Genomic DNA, 23704 nt, shown 5'->3' on the forward strand with positions numbered 1-23704 from the left:
AATTATTCCTTAAAAAACAACGAAACCTTTAACCTACAAAATAGAAAAGGATCATGTATTACTTTTTTCTTCCTATTTATACCTGCGATTCTCGAGACACTAACATCTTTTCACTGCATTAAACCAACCTCGAGTTGGTGACTGAGTCGTGAGATAATCTGATTAATTATTTTACAATTGCACACATTCACAGTTACTGCGAACAGGGTTTTTTTTTTTTTGTGTGTGTGGGGGGGGGTCTTTCGAATTTTATCGGCGCACAAACTCTTCCAGCTTAAACTAAAAGTGAACTGATCCTAGATATTTTAGAAACGATTCCCAAATGTCAGAATTGGTCCAGCCATAGTGGATTTATAATTATATTATAACGCAACTGCTCAAAATGAGGCTCACCTATTGTAGGATTAACAAATAATGGGAATGACTGACGGATGTCTGGGAACGATATTTCTAACATATCATTAAAAAAATAATAATAATAACAGTATATTTGGAGTGAAATGATGTGGTCTGATTGATCTGCTCAACATCCTCATATCAACCTGATAGAACATGTCTGGGCGAAGTGCAACGTTAGGTGCCGACACACTATTATGCGTTGATTTTGTAGTCAGGCTGAAGAAAAATAAAACTTCCCGATCCGCATTTGGGAAAACTGAAAGTGGGTATGAACCAAAAAAGGAAGAAATTAGAATCAGGCCTAATGAAAAGCCAATTACGTTCCTATATCGAGACAGAACAATATCTCGGAGAAACTTGACGTTTCTCTGAAATATTGTGCTCCCAGTATAGGAACTGAAAATGCATTAAAATTCTCCTTTCACTACATTCAATTACAGTCTCTAAAATTAATGCATGTACGGTTATCTCAAGGGTTTAAGCAATCACTAAACTTTATGATTTTCAAGGAACGAAATTATAAGATCAAGATAACGAAGAAGTGATGGAAAATAAAACTAGCTAGAGAGAAAATGAGAGGATGTGATATAGAAAGTGAATATTAAAAATCAGCCGAAAGGGATAATAAATCTGGGATGTTTTCGACTTGCTATGAATTTTCAAAATATTCAGAAAATTTTCTGCATATTATGTAGATTCGAAACAAAGCTTTGTATATGCATAATCGAGATTTAAAATATCATTGTGAATGTAGTCAAAAGAGCAGTTATGGACCTCCCGCGATGAGTCTACGGACTCCATGCAGGTATCCATATAATAATAATAATCAGGGCGCATTTACCATAAGGCGCATTAGGCGCAAGCTGGAGCCTCCCTCTCTATGGGGCCACCACATTTTAAAACCTTACATTTGAAAATTCGAAAAAAAAAATTCTATATTGTCATTAAAGTGAAAGAACATAACGCTGTCTTGTTTTGTTGCACTAATTTGAATAATAAAAGACAGAAAATTTACTATTACTAAACAGATTAATTGCAAAGACTGATCTCTGGTCATTTCAGGGTTGATTATTTTCGCAAATGTGAAATTCGTTTTTATTTTTGGAAGAGACACAATAAATTGTGTAGCAAAAAAGGGTCGTATATCGTAGGACAGTAAAGGAAATTCCAAGTAACACTGTACATACCAAGATACTCTATTTTTGTAATTTTTTAGCTTTTAACGTAATTATTATTATTATTATAACGGTGTCTCCGTGGAGTCAAAAGACTCATCGCGGGAGACCTTACATTGACACACTAATCATACGTCTCCTTAAATTCATTCACAGACGAAGCATTCACAACCACCTCTGGCAACGCATTTCACCCATTTACAACCCTCCAAGCAAAAAATCTTGTTAACACCCTTGTTAACCACACTTTTACACAATTTCCAGGGGTGGCCCCTCGTTCTCTCCCTTCCTTCACCGGTTTTAAAAAAGTCATCAGTATCAATCCTATAAAAACCCTTTAATAATTTATTTGCCTTTATCATATCTCCTCTCCTACGTCAATCAGCTAGTTTTGGGAGCCCACAGATCTTCAGTCTATCCTCGTAGGGAACATCCCACAGACCTGCAACAATCTTTGTAACCCTCCCCTGAATCTTCTCCATCATTCCCTCATCACTAAGAAATCCAGGTGACCAGATCTGTGCACAATAATCCAAATGCGGTATTATTAATGCCTTACTTATAAAGTGAGACAATCACTTCCTTTTTCCTTCTTGTCAGCGTATTCTTCAACAGCCATATAATTTGATGTAATGGTTTGGCAACCTTTGCAATGTGCCCTTTTAACTTAAGTTTTCTGTCCACAATAACTCTCATGTCCCTTGCCTCGCCAACTTTTTGCAGTTCGGTTCCATTAATGTAGTATACAGCATGTAATATTCTCCAGAAGTGCATCACCTTACACTTAGCCACGTTAAACACAGCCATTTACCTTAGCCCATACCATCAGCCTATTTAAGTCATCCTGCAAGATATCCATATCATCTGAATTGACTATCGCCCTTCCTAATTTTGCATCGTCAGCAAACAAGTGGATATTTCCTTTCAAGTTATTTCCAATATTATTAATGTACAAATTAAACAATAGAGGACCAAGTAGATCAAGTAAGATTAGAAAAACAAGAGAGGAAAATAAGCTCGATGTAGACTTTTTTTACTTTATAAAAGTATAATTAAGTTTCATTGATTTTAAAAGGGTATACAATGATATCCCATGTGATAAACTGCTTAAAACCTGAGCCTTGAGGCACACCACTAGTCACCTGGACTCAGCTCCTCCATAAACCACTCTTTGATATCTATCCAACAGTCCCCCTCTAATCCAAATCAACAGCTTCGGATCCACACCCATTTGCTCCAATTTATGCAACAGAGTTCCGTGTGGAATCCTGTCCAAATGCCTTGCCAACGTCCAACAGTATCATTAAGGATTTCCTTTATCCAACTCCACTGTTACTTTATTATCGAAAGTGAGCAAGTTACTTAGGCAAGATTTACCCTTCACAGAACCATGTTGCCCCTAATAAAGTATCATATTGCTGTCCACCCAGTCCTGAATTCTAATTTTTACCAATTTCTCCAAAACCTTAACGACCACTCCAGATATACTGAGTGGTCTATAATTTGCTACCTGTGTCTTGGAGCCTCCCTTATGCAGTGGAATTATTTTCCCCTGTTTTCACTCAATTGGAACTTTACCAGAACTGAGACTTAAATTAAACAGCCTGGTTAGAGGAGGTGCTAATTCTCTTGCACATTTTCTTCGTAACACACGGGTCAATATGCCATCTAACCCAATGGCAGTGTTACCATGAAGGTTCTGTAATATACTAAGCACCTCGTCTATCTCTAGACTCTCATCAGTCAATGACCCATTGGGCACTGCAACATCACAATCAAGATGGTACATTTTTGCAAAATGATCACTGAGTAACTCAACTATTTGATTTGCTTCTGTAATTTCCTTACCATCAACCCATCAACACGTTTTAAAGTCATCCTTCCATAGTTATTCCTCCTTTTACTTGCCATATAGTGAACGAACGCTTTAGGATTTCTTTTGCCCTCATCATCATCATCTAGCTTCCTCTCATAATTAGCTTTGACTTTCCTTACTATACAGGTTACCCTTTTTTCCTGTACCTTGTACTGCTCTTAGGAACGCTCATCACCTTTTCTTCATACTTCCACCGCAACGTTTTTCTTTATGTGCAACTCCTGCTTAATAATATTATTCATCCACCTTATTACTACTTGATTTCTCCTCCTGACTGTGGGAATACAGTCGGATACAGCCTTCCTTAAATACTCCTTGACAATTTCCCACGCACTCATGCCATATTACTGCTGAAAGCTGACTTCTCAGCGTATTGTCATAATTATTTATTTTATTTATTTATATGCTTCTTTTGGATTTTATAAACATTTATTTCGCTTTTGATGGTGTAATACACGTAATGATGCCAAGAAAGTTTGAATCCGGAACTGGTAAAAGAAAACGACTCGGAGAAAAGAAAAACAGCTAAATAGTCAAAAGGGACAATTTTTGTCTTTCTTACTTACGTTTTTCTGAAAATGAAGTGAAGAATTTCATAGAACTGAAGTTGTACCTCAAACTTCTCGGAAGGAAAGCGAAACATTGGTATCAGTATCAGGAGGAAACGAAAGTAAAAATGAAGAACATCAAAATAATGTGGAAAACACAGGGGAGAAAGAAGTAAATGAAACAAATCAAGAGGATTCTAAAGAAAATTTTCAATCGGAGTCTGTACTTACCAGCAAGCCAGCTATCTCTTATCCTACCGATATATCAGTGTGCCCAATTAGTATTAATGATCAATTTATCGAGCATATTTTAATAAATATGCCTCATAATGTTGGTAAAATCGAAAATTTAAAAGAATACACAGACATCAATAGAATATATGTAAAAAAGATAAATGAATCACCTTTTCATTGTAAAAAGGCGAATGGAAAAAAGGAGAAACGAGAAGGGCTAATTTTTTCAGAAACCAGCACAGCAATTCACTGCTTTGTTTGTAAATTATTTTCTAAGTCAAATAGTAGCTTAATGAAGGGTTTTAATGACTGGGGAAATATAACACGAACTTTATGTGATCACGAGCCGTTCTACTGAGCATATACGAGCGATGTGTACATATCGCAAAAGAAAATCTTTTGATATGTTCAAGAAAAAGATTCTTGTTGAAATAAATAATTTCTGCAAGAATCAGAAAAAATATCATTTGTATTGCCTCTACATACTAGTCCTAGTTTACTCAGTAACTTAATGGTAGCGATTATTCTTTTTAGAACCTCTCCAATTATTTTCTTCGGATTGATTCTGAATTGATGAAACAAATACAAAATCATCAGGTGGGCCTGTGTAGCTCAGTGGATGTGGCGTTTGCCCACCACGGCGCTTAACCGCATGAAGGAAGACTTTGTTTCGAGTATAGTCGGCGACTAGAGGAAATTTTTCTAAGCCTTTCTTCCACCGGTTCCCGAGTTAATCGATCTCTCGCACAGGCAAGCGGGTTTTTTCTCCCGGAAACTCGGGTCTGAAGAAAATAATGGGAGAGGTTTTAAAAAGAATAATAGCTACCATTATGTTAATGAGTGAACTAGGGCTTTGTATTTCCTCATTTAGAGGCCATACAAATGATTTTTTTTTCTTGCAGAAATTATTTATCGTGTTCACATTAAGTGAATTTGATAATTTTTTTAGAACATCACATGAAATTGTATGCCAACTGTGGTTCTGGCAGAACAAATTATCTTTCTTACCAAACTTGTGATGAATTCATAGCGTTAATAGCTAATAAAATAAAAGAAATATTAATATCAGAAATTAAGGAAGCTGCTTATAATTTAAATAATACTCGATTCATCGCCAGACGTTGCCCATAATGACCAACTAGCTCTTATATTTAGGTATTACCGCAAATTCTGACATTAGAGAAATATTTATCGGGTTCATCAGTATTACACAACATAATTCCTTATATTCAGAAGAGGTAGTATTTAAAAAATTAGAATTATCTTTGGAGATAATGTGCAGAGGGCAAAGCCATAATAACGCTGCCAGTATGAAAGGTGTTTATTCGGGTTTACAAGCTAGGCTGAAAAAACATAGTCTCTCTGCACATTATATGCCATGTTCTAGTCGTTCCTTAAATTTAATTGGCAACTATGCAACTTCCGGAATCTTGTCCGGAAGCAGTGCACTATTTTTGTTTTATATTAAAATTTGTATTAAAGTGTATATAATTATTTTTCATCTTCAACAAGAAGGTGGGATATATTCCTTAAACGTTTAGAGAAAAAAAAAGAATCTTTAACAGTTAAAATACTAAGTGAAACTAGGTGGTCCGCAAGAACTGACGCTGTATTGGCTTTGAAACGGATATAAACAAATTAAAGACGCGTTACTTGAACTATCCATTTCTCCTCATGAAAAACCTATTTCTAAATTAGAGAACTCATCATTGGCTGAACATTTTGACAAACCAGAAACAGCACTTTTAACAGTTGTGTGGAACAAAATTTTACAAAATTATAGGATTGATATTGACTCGCAAAAATTTATTCATGAAGTCAAGCAATTTTTAATAATGATAAAGGAAGAAAATCCGTCAATTAAAATATGTATAAATTTATAAACGATGGGATAAGGTCTACTTTTCCGAAAGTAGAAACAATTTTTAAAATATTTTTGACGATTCCCATTTCAAATGCAAGTGCTGAACGCTCATTTTCAGTGTTGAAACGAATAAAAAATTATTTTATTTAAGAAGGAACTTGCACCAAACTAAAACAAGTGACCTGTCGTTATTATGCATTGAATCAAATGGACTCGGTTACTTATGATGACATTATAGATATTTGCTAAAACCAAAGCCAGAAAAACTTTTATTTTTTATTATTTTTTTTTATTTAAAGTGATTTATTTTTATACTTTTTTAAATGCAAATATATGTTGTGTTATTTTTATTTTATTAAAATGAGTTATGGAAATATGGACTTTTATTTTCAATAAACTAAAAACTATGGGAATGAATTTGATTAACTGAAATGTCTTTTGAGGCCTCATAATGATGTTGCCCCTCCAAAAGTATAAATGCGGCCCTGATAATAATAATAATAATAATAATAATAATAATAATAATAATAATAATAATAATAGTTAATAGTTAATAGTAGTTGTTGTGAAATTATGAGTTCATTATCGAACTATTTAGATATAACCATTTAGTTCTGGTGGAAAGGCTTAGACATTGGTTATGCATTATTACTAAATAGTTTAGGGAAATAACAACGTAGACTAGGATATACATTAAAATAACTTTTTAATACAAATCCAATATTTCGGCAACGTCACGTTGCCATTTTCAACGGGAACTTGTGAGCAAGACACGTGCACGCAGGCACAGCAAACAGTAAATGAGGACGAAGCAGGAAGCTATTCTTTCTCCTAAAGTCCTACTGGTGCCCCTAGCGGGCAATGTTGGTATTCTTGGGCGATTGGGCTGAGGTCTTCTGATGTAGGTTTCCCAAATTTGAGGCAGTCTCATGCAGCCAAATTTGTTGAGGTTTGGATTGTTTCTTAGGGCTGAGGCTGATTCCATGAAAAGCCTTTCGTACTTGTATTTAATACGGTGAATGATCGTGGCTTTCTTCCACCGTATTCTATGGCGGGTATCCAGAGCATGGTCTGCAAGACCAGAGTGGCTGTATTGGTGAAAACGGATGTAGTCCTTGTGTTCTGTAATTCTGATATGGGCTGTCCTGCCTGTTTGGCCAAAGTAGGACAGCTTACAGCAGCAAGGGACCTGGTATACACCAGGGGGGGGGGGGAGGTTGGTCTTTAGTGGAGCGGATAAGGGATGCCAATTTCTTATATGGTCTGTAACAAGAAGTTAAGCCGTGATTTTTTAAGATTTTTTTAATTTTTTCCAAGGTGCCTCTGATATAGGGTATGGTGATGGATTTAGAGTAATCCTTGTTCTGAGGGGGGGGGTTGTGGTTTATTGGTTTCAATATTTTTTGGATTGTTTTGAGAGGGTAGCCATTGGCTGAGAAAGTGTTGAGAATGTGGTTTAGTTCTGTGGTTAGGGCATTGTCATTTGAACAGATAAGTTTAGCCCTGTTGTGTAGTGTCTTAATGACTCCATATTGTTGCGAGGAGAGGTGGTGGGATTGTTGGTGAATGTATCTGCCTGTATGGGTGGGTTTTCTATAGACTGAGAAAACCAAGGTTTTTCCATCAGGCTAGCGGGTGACTAGTGTGTCTAAGAAAGGAAGACAGTTGTTTTTTTTTCTTCTTCCAGGGTGAATTTGATTCTGGGGTGTTTGTTGTTTAAGTGTGTTAGGAAGGAGAGGAGCACATCGGAGCCATGTGGCCAAATAGCGAACACATCATCTACATATCTATTCATTTAGTATTCTGAACAGTTTCCATTTCTCAGATATCGAATTTATATCATTTCAAAGTAAAATGGCCGCTGTGAGAAAAACTGCAATTCTGGCGGTTTTTTTTTTTTTAAGTTTCATATTTAAGTATTGTTTCTTATAAAAATGAGAAAACTGAAGAATAATTTAAGAAGTAAAAAGCATTTTAAGAAAATTAGGTTTCTAATATGGATCACCGAAAAAAGACAATTACAACGAAATATTCTATTCATCTTCATAGCAGTAATGCAAATTAGCAACTTCCAATAATATTGTTGGTTTATGCTTTGCCGTGCCGTAATTAATTAGCAATGCAAATTCACAATAGTAATAAGTTTAGAGAGAAAGTTACCTTAATTGGATTGTACATGACGAGAATACATTAAAACAAAGGAAAGGTAACGAATTCGTGGCCATTCAAATACTTCAGTTAGAAAAATTTAAAAGCTATCTTCTCCTCGCACTCGTGTGTGTGTTCATGAATAATTTGGCAGGTAGATGAGGTTGGTACAACCCGGAATATGCATGAAGAAAGTATCGATGTACTCCAAGGGAGCAAAGTGCGCTGAACTGCCGAGACGGGATGGCTAAGATGGAATGGGTATCTTGGACAGGAAAATGAGGTTTAAAAAAAAATTTCAAAAATCAATACCTGGATTTCTGAGCAATAGATCTTAGTTTGTAGAGAACGTTTTCCCTTCTTGTAATTGTTGAAAAATAGATGTAGTTTTTTTGAGTTTTTTTTTTCCATCAAAGTCTGACAGCTAGAATCAAATGGAAGCAGTATTTCACTAGTTTGCTTGGATAGAGCTTCTGCTCCCTAACAAATACCTCCGAGCATACCATGTTTATGACTGCTTTGAGATAGATCAAAATCATTACTAAGTACGACACGAGACCGATAGCCCTACTTATTGAAGCCTGAAGTGGCTTTATAAAATTCCATTTTCTGTAATAACACGGTTCGAATTATCTGTTTTCCTCCTTCCTGGATCATACATGATATTAAATGTACTATACAGGGTGGCGCCAAAATGTATACACTTTATCAGCCCATAATTTTGTAATGTCTTTTCTTTTTATAGGTGAAAGTTGAACTTAGGAATGGATAATGGCAGATACGGTTTAAGAACGGAAATTTTAAAATTTCCTTTCTTTAACCGTGTTTGATCCTATTAGAAGTAAATTTCAAACAGAATCTCCTACACGAATTACAGTTTTATGTATCCGTAATAAATTTGAAATCGATGGTTACTGCGTTCTGAAATTCACAAGACTTAAACCGAAAAATAAAAGAGAATTCAAAAGATATATTTCGGTGATTACACCCCATTTTTTATTATTCAATTATACAATATACTGAAATAATAGTTCCCGACAAGTTTCGTAAATCGTAGGATTTCCATCTTCAAGGGGTAAATAGTAGAACTTAAAGTTTAAACAAGAGAATTAATAAATACAAATCATAACCGTCTGGCTATTCATAAATCTCAAATAACAGAATGCAGATATATAACGTTATTGACGTTCAACAATACTGGACAATGTCACGTGTTCTTGTTCATACAGTCCGAGCTCAGATTGAGGTAGATTTTTTATTAGAGCTGACCACACTTGATGGAGAATTAAACCTTGGTTTTTAATTGCATTGAGTTGGGTTTTTTAGCATATTAGCAGCTTCTTTAAATTTTCTTATATAACTGTTGCTTTCTATGTATGACATCGTCGTTTTATGCCAGAGTACATCGTGTCCAGTGGAAGTGGTATGGAAAGCAAGACCCGTTTTTTGTTCTCTTTTGTATTGTACGTCTCTTTAGTGTTCAGCCATGCATATTTCTCCAGATCTTCCTGTCTGTCCTACGTAGCAAATCCCGCAAGAGCAATGGATTTTGTAGAATCCTAGTTTTTTAAGAGGATGATGAGGTGGTTTTAGTGGATGTAGAATAATAGAAAAAGTGAAAGATATACATATTGGTCCAACAGACATCTTAGCAAGCTTGTTTACAAACGTCCCGAGACAAGAAATTTGGAATCTCCTAGAAGACCTCTTCCCTCCGGACATCTTGAATCATTTTAAACATTGTATAAACAATACTTTTTTCACCTATAAAGATAGAATCTGGGAACAAAAAGAAGGGCTGGCCATGGGTTCATCATTATCACCGGTATTAGCAAACCTATTTATGGAAAAATTTGAAAACAATGCTCTTAAGAATTACCATAAAAAAACCAAAAATATGGCTACGCTATGTGGACGATATTTTCATCATATTCAGTGGAACAACAGATGAACTTATCAATTTCAAAGATTGATCCACAACACCATAAAATTCACCTTAGAACAAGAAAAAAAATAAAAACCTTCCTTTTCTGAATATTCTATTAGAAGTTAATGAAGAAAGTAAATTCTCCTCAGTATATAGGAAGCCGACAAACACTGGAAGATTTCTAAATGCAACCTCACACCACCATCCTTCACAAAAAATAAACTTAATTAAAACTCTTCGAGACAGAGCATACAATATCTCCAGCACACAAGAAAGATGTAATGAAGAACTAAAATACTTAACACAAATCCTCCAACAGAATGGATATGAAACAAAAACCATCAAGAAAATCCTTAAAATGCCTCCAGCTAACAACATAATAAAACAGGATTACAAAAACGCAATCTCGCTTCCTTATATCAAAAATGTTACAGACAAGCTAGCCAAATTAATGAACAAACACAACATAAAAGTAGCAGCCTTCCTTCCTACGGAAAAAATCTCAAGATTCCTACATCCGCCAAAACCACCTCATCGTCCCCTTAAAAAACCAGGATTCTACAAAATCCATTGCTCTTGTGGGATTTGCTACGTAGGACAGACAGGAAGATCTGGAGAAATACGCATCGCTGAACACCAAAAAGACGTAAAATACAAAAGAGAACAAAAAACGGGTCTTGCTTTCCATACCACTTCCACTGGACACGATGTATTCTGGCATAAAACGACGATGTCATACATAGAAAACAACAGTTATATAAGAAAATTTAAAGAAGCTGCTAATATGCTAAAAAACCCAACCCAATGCAATAAAAACCAAGGTTTAATTCTCCATCAAGTGTGGTCAGCTCTAATAAAAAATCTACCTCAATCTGAGCTCGACTGTATGAACAAGAACACGTGACATCGTCCAGTATTGTTCAACGTCAATAACGTTATATATCTGCATTCTGTTATTTGAGTTTTATGAATAGCCAGACGGTTATGATTTGTATTTATTAATTCTCTTGTTTAAACTTTAAGTTATACTATTTACCCCTTGAAGATGTAAATCCTACGATTTACGAAACTTGTCGGGAACTATTATTTCAGTGTTTTATATAACTGAATAATAAAAAAAAAATTGTGGTGTAATCACCGAAATATATCTTTTGAACCAAATTAGCCACAGAAGTCTACGCCTAAAAGAGAATTGTCATAATTGCAAGATATACGTTAACTGATGTTTGCAGATCAGTTTTTCAGTGACGTCAGCAATGCCTTGAATGGAGGACATTTTGACACTTAAGATAACGCATTATTTAAACATAAAATGATGTAATGATTTTACGCGTAATCTTTATTCTAGCACTTACTGTTAATTATAAAATTAGTAAATAACATTTAAGAAAATAAACAAACAAAATAGCAATTATTGACAACCAAAGTGTGGATATTTCAGGACACCGTGTATAAGTTGGTAACATTTCGCAGATAGGATTAATATGAAAAAAAGCTTTAATTGCCCCAATGCTAATCCAGTTTGCAAAAACAAAAACTAGCAACGATATCACATGAAACCATCCTCCTCAAATATGGTTCTGAAGAAGATTGGTTTAGGATTACCACAGAAGCAACTATAACGTAGCATATGGACCATTGTATATTAACTGTATATGTCAAGTTTGTTTGAAAGAAAAAAAATGAACCTTAGCTCACCTACGGTATGAAATACTATAAGTTTTAAAAAAACTTTCATGGATAGGAATTGCATAAAAATATCTATAGTTGAGTGCTATATTATAATAAGGTGTAGTCAATTCAGATATTAGTTTCTTTATTTTTTTAATATGATGTGAGAACTCATTACATATGAGTTCATGACGTCTATTAGCTCTTCTTCTCAAGTCTGCTTGCATAAAAGAAAAGAAAAAGTTTTTCGTTCCTCATATCTGCGTCTCAATTCATGCTTACTTGATGGAAAGAATGGAAAGAATTTAACTGAAAAGAAACACGCATCATTGAATATAAGATGTGTGTAAAAAGGTGTACGTATTTTAAATGCACGAAATATTTTTTGATCTTCATTTCATATATCAATTATTGATTCCAATTTGCATCGATAATCGATGCATCCCAAATTTCTGAATTTGTGTTTCAATTCTGTATTTTAGTTCGTTTTCGAAATGAATGAATGAATTTCAATTCGAAAAGACCAAAGTCTGGTTTAGGTAAGTTTCGTGCTGATTGTAAAGATTACCCTCTCACGATATTTGATTGTAAGCAATATTAGCAGTGCAGTTACTTCTGTATGATACGAATCTTCTTTCTAAATTATTGAAACTCTTGAACCTAATTGAATTTGAGGAAGGTGAAATTTTAGCTGTTTGGAAGTTCTGTCAGATAGCGTAACCATTCAACATTACCTTCGAAAACTGCACTTTTCGCAGTTAAATATGCATACACAATAGGATGACATCTCAGTGTTCATTTTTGAAGCTGGTTTCAAGTATATTAATGAAAATCTGCACCACATCAAGTAAGTCATCGGTATCTGATTATTATTCGTTTCCAATAGGAAGAGATTAAATCAAGAAACGTTCTTACATTTGTATTACTGTTCTCAGTCCTGTAACTAGGGATTTTTTCGCCCTGCTAGAAACTTCTAATTACACTAACTGGAAATTTAACTGCAGGGAACGCATAGTAATTTTACCTCTTCTAAACGAAGAGAATGCTCATCAGTTAAGGAATGCTTATCAGATTTTCTTTATTCAAAACTCGCTTCTTTAAAAATAATCTAATCCTGTGGCCTCCTCTTTTAAGAGGATCGCAGCTGATAAACATTCCGCTTCCATGCCTCTCTATCTTTGCTTCTGTAAGACGCTTGCCCGTCCAGTCTTTGATGTTGTCTTTCCATTGCGGTCGGGGTCTTCCTCTTTCTCTCCTTCCCTCCACCATCCCCTGCAATATTATTCTGGGAAGCTCTCCAGAAGAACCCCCTCATCAAATGTCCTGCAAACGCTATTTTTCTTCTTTGGATACTAGCCATATAGTCTTTTTCCATCTTGAATCTTTTAAGAACCTCCTCATTGCTCACTCTTTCAGTCTCGCTGATACGATCCATTTTTCTCAAGCACCACATTCCAAATGCATTCAATCGGTCACTCATCTCCTTATTGATCATCCAGGACTCACATCCATACATCCCCACGCTCCAGATCATTGTCTTGAGGATTCTTACTTTTAACTGTTTGTTCAGATTTCTGTTCCCTAAAATGTGGTATATTTGGAAAAATGCTGCTTTTATTTTTTTTTAATTCTGTTCTTAATTTCAAAGTTAGATCTATTGTCATCTGTTATCCAACTCCCAAGGTATTCAAAACGTTTTACATTTTCTATTCTTCGTCCGTTCAAAGTGAATTCCATCCCATCATTTCCTTTCCTTGAAGTCTTCAGCACTTTTGTGTCCTGAATTTTTATTTTCATTTTATCTCTCATTTCGAACCCTGTTCAGTCTGTTCAAAATTCTTTGCAAGCCTTCCTCTGTTTCGCTTATAAGTGCAATGTCATCTGCATATCTTATATTATTTATCAGATGTCCATTCAGTATAGACATTAAAAAGAAGTAGGGGACATCCCACATCCTTGCTTCACACCCTTTCTTATGGGGATCCATTCAGCATCCTCTCCTTCAAATATAACCCTGGCTTCTTGAGTTTTATATATTCTGAACAACAGTCTGATAATATTTTCATCTATTTCTATTTTATACAAAATAACAAATAAAACAGAGTGATTAACATTATCGAAATATAATGATTTCTTAATTTTGTTTTAGTTTTTGTTCTTTATTTTGTATAAATTACTGCTCCCCTAACTTTCTGTGTTCCTGGAAGATTCCCTACTCGATCTGCTGTAGTTATGGCAGGCAAACGTGCCTATTCACTTATTTACAATTATGGATTTGTTAACGCATGATTAGAATGACGATAACTGAAGTAGTATGGATAATGATTTCACATGTCTGGCAAAACATTACTTGATCTTGCAGCAGTTCGTCCATAAGGCTGGAGTTATCCATCGGATAACTCCAGCTTTAAATAAAATAATATGCAATAATAAATTGCATATAATAATATTATTATAATCAATAATAAATTTAATAAAAATAATAAAATAAAATAAAATGCAATAAAATAAACATCGGAACTTTGTTCCGATGCTTATTTTAGTGCAACATACAGCTATCGCATCAACTCCATTAAACTTCATCCGACAAGCCCCCGCTGAAAGATGCTGACCGATATTAGCAGGAGCACTCAACGACCGATTACGATTTTATATAGATAGAGATGCAGCATGTTTGAAAAAAAAAAAGCTGTTTAAAAACTTTTTTCACGAGTGCTATGGCTTCTAGATAGTTAACAGTAGTTTCGCATCAGACCAATGTCAATGAATTCGAGGCAGCCAATCTCTGACAGGCTGAGATCACCTGGAAATATTGTCTTCATATTAATATGTAGATTCGAAATAGGTGGTAAACCGTTTTCGTCATTCACTATGAGATCGTCATCTTACCTTGTTTATTGGGGACCTGAATTGACTAGTCAAGACATTTCAGATTTCCAATCTCTAGGCCAGGGATTTGGGATTCTCTAACTCTCAGTCATCCCCAGATACTAAATGTACGATAGATTTCCAACCTTTTGTGAACGGGAGTCACCTAAAGATTCAGCATCTTTTCTACATAAAGCAGGTAAAATAATGTCATTGTGACGTTGCCTGCCATGTTTCAACATTTGTCCTCTGGATGGAAAGTCCTTGGTTAGATCAGATCTACGACGCGAGGAAGTTTTAAGCAGCTGATGGTTAATTAGTTAACCTCTTACGGCAACGGGAATTTTTTTCTCCCTCACACAAACAGCACACTCAATATTTCCCTCAGTAGTTTGAAACCTTTTCGAGATCGATTTGAAAACCATTTGTGTTAGTAGCTTAGATTAAGATGAATATGATATCTCAGAATTTTCGGTTCCAGCAAGCAAATTCTCTCCCTTCTCTTTATTTATCACAATAGCCAGACAGATTTGATTCGTCACTTCATCCACATTACTCTGGGGACTTACTTTATATAATAATTCACTTTTCGGGTATAAATTTTCCGCATAGTTAATCTGCCAATGGTGAATTTTGCTTTATGAAACTCCCTCCTTACCCAGCATATCTTTTCTGTGTATTAAAAAAAAAAATTCCAAATGATTTTTTTCAGAAATAGTTATTTTGTGCCTCTCAACTCAATTTATCGTATAAGATTTTGTATAATTTTGTGTCATTAGTCATCTGGTACAGCTAAAAGTTCTGTATTTATTTTCATGGGATTTAGGGAATGATTAGAGTAGACATGAGAACATCCTATTAGTTAATATTAGTCTATATTTATGTATTTATATTTAAATTGTTCTCTTTTAAATTTAAAGGATGGGATAATTCCTTGAATTGAGAGAAAAGATAGTTTTTCCTCTCTCTCTCTCTCTCTCTCTCTCTCATTTTATGTGCAGAACATGGAACGATCAGCCTTACCTCCGTCTAGTGAGACGGAGGTAAGGCTGATCGGCAATTAGAAGAGGTGCTCAGTGAGCGTTTCGCTTATTGGGTGCCTTCTACTAATCTTAAATGAATCGCTCCTATAATCAAATATGAAATGCGTGAAATGCTATCTATTAGAGGCCAAATGCGTTTAAAAGAAAGCCTGAAAATGCAGCGTAGCAACTTCGCTGATATACTTGAATATTTTTATTAAGAAGAAAAAAAAAAACACATTTATTATTATTTTTCTTAGAACAATTGCTCGTTTGCTTTTTATTTAATTAAGAATTGCGAATTTTTATTCGTCTCTATTAAAGTAATAACGTGAAATTTATCGAGTTGGAATACTTTTCATTCTTTTTTCCAGTTTATGCAGTTTGGTACTTTAGGAAGAAAGGTTCGATGGAACAGAAGTGATAAACGTTGTGGGTAGCCAGTAAGAGTTGAGTTTGAATCTCCTTTGAATCGTTATGCTTTTTTCCACCATGGTCAGAGAAAGTTATGGGAAGTTTTTAGACATATAGTACACTGTAATAAATGCAGATTCTACGGCGGGTTAAAATCTGGAGACTTTAGTGACTAGTGATGATTGATTTCACAACTTCTTGGGTGATGCTGCCCAAAGTTAGTTTTTTTTATGATAAATTAATACATTATCATTTTATAGCAGTCATCCTTCATAATAAAAAAAGTATCACGCGATGTAACATATTGATAAAAAATATTGCTAAATAACGTTTCATTGTCTTTCCGAAGATGCCATGGACCTAATTAATCTGTAGCATGCAGTGGTTGGATATTCCATACAAAATTATTCTATCTTCTGTAATAATGAGATATGAAAGGCCAATTGCTTTTACTTGGCCCGGCAGGTTGTGCAAAATCATGTAAATTGATATCTCATCAATTTATTTCCTAATTTCAATATGTATTTAGATTTCCTTCCCATGATTCGAAGTAGATTATAATACCTCTAATTTTCTGGCTGCAAAGGATAATTCTAGACAACTGAGATATCCAATGTTTTTTCTTGCGCTTTTGTAGCCCATATATGCAGCTTAAATCCAATAAAAGTTAATAATGACAAAGAATAACTCCAAATATGTATAAAATAAAATAGGATAATGTTAAAACACTACGCATAAAAGTCTATTCCTTCGAAGTGGTGAGCAGCATCCCTCCTAGTCGACTTCATATAATAACAAAACCTATGCTCTTAGAAGAGAAAAAACGAAAAACAGAATATCATTATTTTATTATATAACAATACATCTATTCGGAGTGTAATACAAATACGATTAATAATACTAATGGGCTGAGATTAGGTTATAAATATTCTATTTTGATCCCTGAAAGCTTAATACGTTCGTGAGATATTTTTAGAGTAGCAGTATCTGTGAAAGTTTCGAAATCCATAACACAGTATCACCCGAATAACTCTTGGATTAACTGGAAAGAAGAAAGTTATTGGCATTTCTGAATGCTTGCAGATTTCTAGGCGATACATTTGCGTTGAAAGCTGGTCCGAAAGGATGGAGATAGGAGAAATGAACACAATGGATGTAGTTTTCTTATTTCAAATGCGAAATGTTGTTGATTGACTACTTCTAGTCTTCACTATTCTTGAGAAGAGTAATGAGATTATCATTGCAAGTTCGTGTGAACAATACTAGTTAGCATATCTATAGAACAGGTAAAAAGTATACACTGAGCGTCTGTGTGGCAGTGAATGGAAAAGTTAGTAAGATATAAGCTATTAATCTATTATCTTGATGTCTATTGACCATTATCTGGAAATATTAAGTAGGTTTTGAGAACCCCCCCCCCACCCCATGGCATGAGCGTATTATTTCATATTAAAAGGGAATTTAGGATTTGTAGGGGGGGGAACAGTTCTGTGGATCTTCAGCAGGATATAGAGCCAAAAAAAAAAATAATAATAAAGATGAAGAAGAAGAAAAAAAGGAAAGAAAGAAAGAAAGAAAGTGCAGCATTTGGATGCTGGACAGCTATTGGATAAGAGGCTTTAAATGTTCGTCATGGCATGAAGAAAGGAAGATCGCTTCTTGAATGGAGAACTGGATGATAATAGAAGATAGAGTGGATTCCCTTTTTGGTGAGGAAAAAAACGATTAATCGAAGGATCTGATTTCGAGTTTTCCTCCTTTTAAGGTCGACATTTAAGGAAGCGGTTTTAAATATTTTCGACCTTGTGCAACCTTGTGCAAAGGGCGTTCAAATATGTAAGATATACAGAACAACAATAACGTGTTTAATAAAAATTACATTTTTATTAAATTTTACAAAAAATATTTTGTAAAATTTAAATTATCCGCAGAAGACAACCGTTTTAATAACGGTTGTCTTCTGCGGATAATTTTCTTAATTCAGTATATTATGAGAATCATCCCTAAAATAACAGAAACCATAAATTACATCACATACCTAACACGCTGATTTTCATCAAAATCAGTCAGAAGTGCAAAGTTACTTTTCTTATTTTAAAAATGTGCTTGGTGTAAAAATTTTATGAATTATGTAAGTTTTAAAGCATACTGAGTTGTATGAAATGCAAAGCTGAGAAACAACAGCTGGAACATGAAAAGCTTTACAGAAAATTTCACAGTTATCAAATTTCTGATATTCATTCAGACGAACTGCGTCTGAAGAATGTTCCATTACAAATAAAATAAGTTTTAAAAGAGGTATACCGTGAGTAGACATATCAATACAAAATTAATAACGGAAAAACTCACGTACAAAGATTATTTAATAGTATGATTTTCGCCTGTGTGGCACAGGCGTCTTCAGTACATTAAGATCAAATTAAACAATAACTGACAATTCCAAAAAGCGCCACCTAAGTAGCTGGTGTAAGATAACTAAAAAGGTCAATAACTTTCCTAAAAATAAAAAAATAAAAATAAAAATAAATAAAAAGTAAACAAATAAAATAAAATAAAATAAAATAAAATAAAATAATAATAATAAATAAATTAAAAAAATTAATCCAATAAAAAATTAGGAAAGATTAGCTGATTTGTAAAGTACTATCTCCCATAAAGGGGATAGACGTAAGCCGTCGGATTTGTTTAAGTTAGGAGAATGAAGTAGAGTTTCACATGTTTCTTTATAAAGGCGTTCCATGAGAAATTGACTTTTGTGAAGAACTCTTGTCTTTCTCCAATGAACTCTGTGTCTAGTAAAGATGGCATGTTCTGCAAGTCCAGACTTTTCAGGTTTAAAGTATTCAATATAAGATTGGTGTTCTTCTAGCCGAATAGAGGCAAATCTTCCCGTTTTTCCGAAATAAGATAATCCACAAGAGCACGGAATCTGGTAGACAATTGGATGATTAAGATGTGGAAGCTTGTCCTTAGGAGAAGTGAGAAAGGTGGAGATTTTTCTAAACGGTCGAAAAGCAACAAAAATATTCGGTGGTTTTAAAACTTTTGCTATACGTTCGCTGATGCTTTGTACATAAGGGATAGTGATGCGCGTTATTTCTTCTGTGTTTGAAGAGGAAGACATATTAAAACTACTCAAAGTTCTTTTAATGAAGCAATTCTTATAACCATTAGATAGAAAGGAAGAAGTTATATATTGTAGTTCTTTCTGTAAAAGATCGTCTGAAGAACAAAATGAGTGGGCCCGATGAACCAGTGTTTTAATAGTTCCTGCCTTTTGACTGGAATGGTGATGAGATTCCGCATGGATATAATGTCCTGTATGAGTCTTCTTTCTATAAACTGAGAAATGTAGGTTACCATTTGGTTGGCGAAGAATTAGAAGATCTAAAAAGGCTAACTGCTTATTTGATCTACTTCTAGGATAAACTTGATCCTAGGATGAAATGCGTTTAGCTTAGTGAGAAATTGTTGAAGTTCATCCAAAGAGCCATTCCATACAGCAAAAATGTCATCGACATATCTGAACCAACGAGTAGGTCTGGGAGAAATGTTGTCAAAGATACGTTGTTCAAAATGTTCCATAAAGAAATTGGAGATAGCAGGAGAAAGAGGATTACCCATTGCTGTTCCTTCAATTTGTTGATACAACTTATTTTTAAAGGAAAAATAACCAGAATTTATTACAAAATCAAATACGGTTACAATATCTGAAGGAAATTCCTGTTGTAGTAATTCAATACTTTCCGAAAGAGATCCTACCTGGAGTCAATTGAAGAGACTTAATTCTCTTATAGATAATGTATCTACATGGAATGAAGATCAAAAGAAAAAAACTAAAACCTTCTTCGGTCGTCCACCTAGATTGTATGGTCTTCCAAAAGTTCATAAACCAGGCATTCCGTTAAGACCAGTCGTAGATTGTATAGGTTGCCCCACTTACAAAATCTCAAAATTTTTATCAAATTTACTCTCCTCTTCAACTAGAAGAACTGATACTTATATAAAAAATACTTTGGATTTCAAAAATAAAATTTCAGATCTTCGTTTGGACGTTTCTGATATCATGATCAGTTTAGATGTTGTTTCTTTATTTATAAATATGCCTCTTTCGGAAAGTATTGAATTACTACAACAGGAATTTCCTTCAGATATTGTAACCGTATTTGATTTTGTAATAAATTCTGGTTATTTTTCCTTTAAAAATAAGTTGTATCAACAAATTGAAGGAACAGCAATGGGTAATCCTCTTTCTCCTGCTATCTCCAATTTCTTTATGGAACATTTTGAACAACGTATCTTTGACAACATTTCTCCCAGACCTACTCGTTGGTTCAGATATGTCGATGACATTTTTGCTGTATGGAATGGATGAACTTCAACAATTTCTCACTGAGCTAAACGCCTTTCATCCTAGGATCAAGTTTATCCTAGAAGTAGATCAAATAAGCAGTTAGCCTTTTTAGATCTTCTAATTCTTCGCCAACCAGATGGTAACCTACATTTCTCAGTTTATAGAAAGAAGACTCATACAGGACATTATATCCATGCGGAATCTCATCACCATTCCAGTCAAAAGGCAGGAACTATTAAAACACTGGTTCATCGGGCCCACTCATTTTGTTCTTCAGACGATCTTTTACAGAAAGAACTACAATATATAACTTCTTCCTTTCTATCTAATGGTTATAAGAATTGCTTCATTAAAAGAACTTTGAGTAGTTTTAATATGTCTTCCTCTTCAAACACAGAAGAAATAACGCGCATCACTATCCCTTATGTACAAAGCATCAGCGAACGTATAGCAAAAGTTTTAAAACCACCGAATATTTTTGTTGCTTTTCGACCGTTTAGAAAAATCTCCACCTTTCTCACTTCTCCTAAGGACAAGCTTCCACATCTTAATCATCCAATTGTCTACCAGATTCCGTGCTCTTGTGGATTATCTTATTTCGGACAAACGGGAAGATTTGCCTCTATTCGGCTAGAAGAACACCAATCTTATATTGAATACTTTAAACCTGAAAAGTCTGGACTTGCAGAACATGCCATCTTTACTAGACACAGAGTTCATTGGAGAAAGACAAGAGTTCTTCACAAAAGTCAATTTCTCATGGAACGCCTTTATAAAGAAACATGTGAAACTCTACTTCATTCTCCTAACTTAAACAAATCCGACGGCTTACGTCTATCCCCTTTATGGGAGATAGTACTTTACAAATCAGCTAATCTTTCCTAATTTTTTATTGGATTGATTTTTTAAATTTATTTATTATTATTATTTTATTTTATTTTATTTTATTTGTTTACTTTTTATTTATTTTTATTTTTATTTTTTTATTTTTAGGAAAATTATTGACCTTTTTAGTTATCTTACACCAGCTACTTAGGTGGCGCTTTTTGGAATTGTCAGTTATTGTTTAATTTGAGCTTAATGTACTGAAGATGTCTGTGACACACAGGTGAAAATTATACTATTAAATAATCTTTGTACGTGAGTTTTTTCCGTTATTAATTTTGTGTCGATACAAATAAAATGTAACCCTCTTTGGTCACATTGTGAAAGTGCGAATTATTTCAAGAAGTTAAAAGGGAAAATTTTAAGAACTTCCTGAATAAAAATACCGCAGCATCTAGTCGCAGGATCCCATAATTATATTAAATGGTATAAAAGCTATGTTTGTTTTAGAAACCATTACAATTGTGGAGAACATGGTTGTGTACAGCACACGACCGTTACAGCCACTGATATTTGGTTTTGTTTCAGGCATTAGCTAAAATTTACGTTTATAGGATAAGAGATAGGTAGTTAAATTAATGCTTGTCTTCATTGCAGACATTTAAAGATAAAGCAAATAATAAATATTTACAATTATTCACAGTTTCAGACACAATAATGGCATTACGTATCGTAGCTCTGTAGCTCTCAGACCTCATAACAGCGCCCTCTCTCTCTTATTGTCTCTACAAGTTATTTTTTTTTATTATTATTTTATTATTATTAATTGACACCTCCGGGGAGTCCAAAGACTCATCGAGGGAGAGTGTGCCAACAGCATCGAACGATTTTTAATTTATTTATTCTACATAGCATCCCACTTTAGTTGAAAAACTATATTATCCAAATGCCATGAAACATATGAACATGTGCTTACTGATTTCCGAATTTAAACGTTTATTATTAAAATACATTTTTTTCTCACAAAGAAAAACTATTTTACATATTAAATAAATTATTAAAATATTTAGTTTTGTGTTTTGTACACAAAAAAGCGCTCTTTAATTCTAGACTCGCTGTACCTAACAGCTACTGTTGTTCCTTGACCTTAATTCATCCATCTTAATCCATTAGAACATGCTGCGATTTGACCCTATAACCCCATATTACGGTTGAGTGCATCATCCATAAAGTGTTGTTTAGAAACGAAAATCAATAATCTCTAATACGTGCAGCCATCTGGTGATCACATTTATAACCACTTTTTATTAAAATGGAAAACTTAGAGTAATAATATGTTAACCTACAGATATGCTGGTAGATTTTATGTGCCACCTTCTTCCTTTTTTTTTTTTGCTAATGGAAGTACGGAACAGATAAATAGGAAACAGTGCTATAGCCTTTATCCCAAAAGGTTTGGGAAATAATTTAAAAAAATGTTCTAATATGAATTATACAAGAATCATATGGTTTTTGTAGAAAATATTCTTTATCTTAATCCCACAAGCATATTCATATATACATAGATAGATTAAATAGCAATTAAATGGTTCTCAGATTGACTGAATAGCTACTTGTTTGATTTCCCATAAAACAGACATTACTCCATCAACAGAGCTGCCAACAAGAATCTTTTATTATCTTCTTTGAATAGGCGTACAATACTCTACTGAATCACGTCATAACATGGTTATGCCACTGTCTGACGTCATTCAAGAGAAACAAAGAGATCAAATGCTAGTCTACATTTATCATTAAGCCATGGAAGGTGTAATGAACAGAAGAAGAACAACAACAAAACATCACGATCTTTTTTTTATTAGTTTTCTAACTGAAAGCGAGATCAGAAATTAGAATTTTCATGGGTTACACATGAAGTTATTATTTTTTTTACATATATATATATTTATATCTGTACGTGTGTGTGTCGCTTTGACTTGCACTTCACAACATATCCAGACAGTTTTCCATATTTTGGGCAAGTCAGTTGAGGGGAAGTAATCCTATGGAAGCAGGGTGAATGGGAAAATACACAGAGATTTGGTCTAAATTGTCTTTTTTTTCCCTTTTCATTGTATGATAACCGTTATTTCATATGTCTATCTGCTTCCCAATGATGGGTAATCGTCAAAGTTGACACTGTACAAGGAACTTCGCTTTCCAGGGCCACCAAGAAATTCTGACAACCGCTTGCTAGCGCTGATGCCATACGGTGAGACGTATCTATACAAATACTGGGAACTTTCTCTCTTCCCTGGTCCTCCAAGAAATTCCGACAGTCGTTTTCCTGGTCCTCCTAAGAACTCAGAAAATCTCTTTCCGGGTCCTCCCAAGAACTCC

The sequence above is a fragment of the Typopeltis vanoorti genome, chromosome 3 (genome assembly GCF_054136105.1).
Source record: "Typopeltis vanoorti isolate ZY-2024b chromosome 3, IOZ_Tvanoo_1.0, whole genome shotgun sequence".
Classification (NCBI taxonomy): Eukaryota; Metazoa; Arthropoda; class Arachnida; order Uropygi; family Thelyphonidae; genus Typopeltis; species Typopeltis vanoorti.